Source organism: Mandrillus leucophaeus, unplaced genomic scaffold (genome assembly GCF_000951045.1).
Source record: "Mandrillus leucophaeus isolate KB7577 unplaced genomic scaffold, Mleu.le_1.0 Scaffold1249, whole genome shotgun sequence".
Lineage (NCBI taxonomy): Eukaryota > Metazoa > Chordata > Mammalia > Primates > Cercopithecidae > Mandrillus > Mandrillus leucophaeus.
Window position 1 is genome coordinate 12,411 of NW_012100865.1, and position 965 is coordinate 13,375.

Sequence of the window (965 nt, forward strand, 5' to 3'; positions counted from 1 at the left end):
AGATAGGGTCTCACTCTCGCCCAGGCTGATTTATGTAATCTTTCTCATCCTTGGTTTATCTTAAAAAATATGAACACCACAAATTTTATAAACTTGCTTGAAAAATTAAATGAGGGAAATATAATACTCCTTCCTCCATATATTGAACACTTACAAAATTACAGGCATTGTGTCTAGATTTTTACACATGTACCATATGTAAGCCTCTTAACAACCCCATCTTTTATAGGTGAGAAAACTGAGACTCAGAGGAGTTAAAAATGCATTCACGATCGTATAGTAATGACTCCAAAAGTGGTGCATCATGTTAACAATAACCAAGTTATACCCAGCACATGAGGGTACTCAAAAGATGTGGATTCCCTTTTTCTATACCCTTATGTGTGAATTTCAGTGGCTTTCACAACTTCAGAACAATCCCACACACCCTCCCAGGTTGCCTTTCAGTGGCTCCCTTCTTCTTGGGGATGATTAGGAATCTGCATATTTTGACTACTTCTTCAATCATTTCCTTATAAACATGTGTGGATAAAGTAATGAAATTTTCTAGGCCATAAGTTACTGTAAATTAATTGTCTAGCTTATTTATTGCAAATTTATTTGTAATACATTTTATTACATGAAAAATCACAGAATTCACTGAATTTGTGCAGAAAGATCCCAAAGTACACTGCAGGAACATCTTACTGACTACACAGGAAGATCAGCCCGAACACACGAAGCAAGAGTCCCTCCAAAGGCAAGGTGTGGGGTGGTTCTTGCCTGTAATTCCAGAAATTTGGAAGGCCAAAGTGGGTGAATCACTAAAGGCCAGGGGTTCGAGTCCAGGCTGGCCAACACAGTGAGACCCAGTCTGCATAAAAAATTACTTTTTATTATTACAATTAAACAGAGTGCCTCTAACATTGCTTTAGGATAGAGAGCTCTGGTCTATAATTCAAGATATGGAGTTATGAGTCCCAATG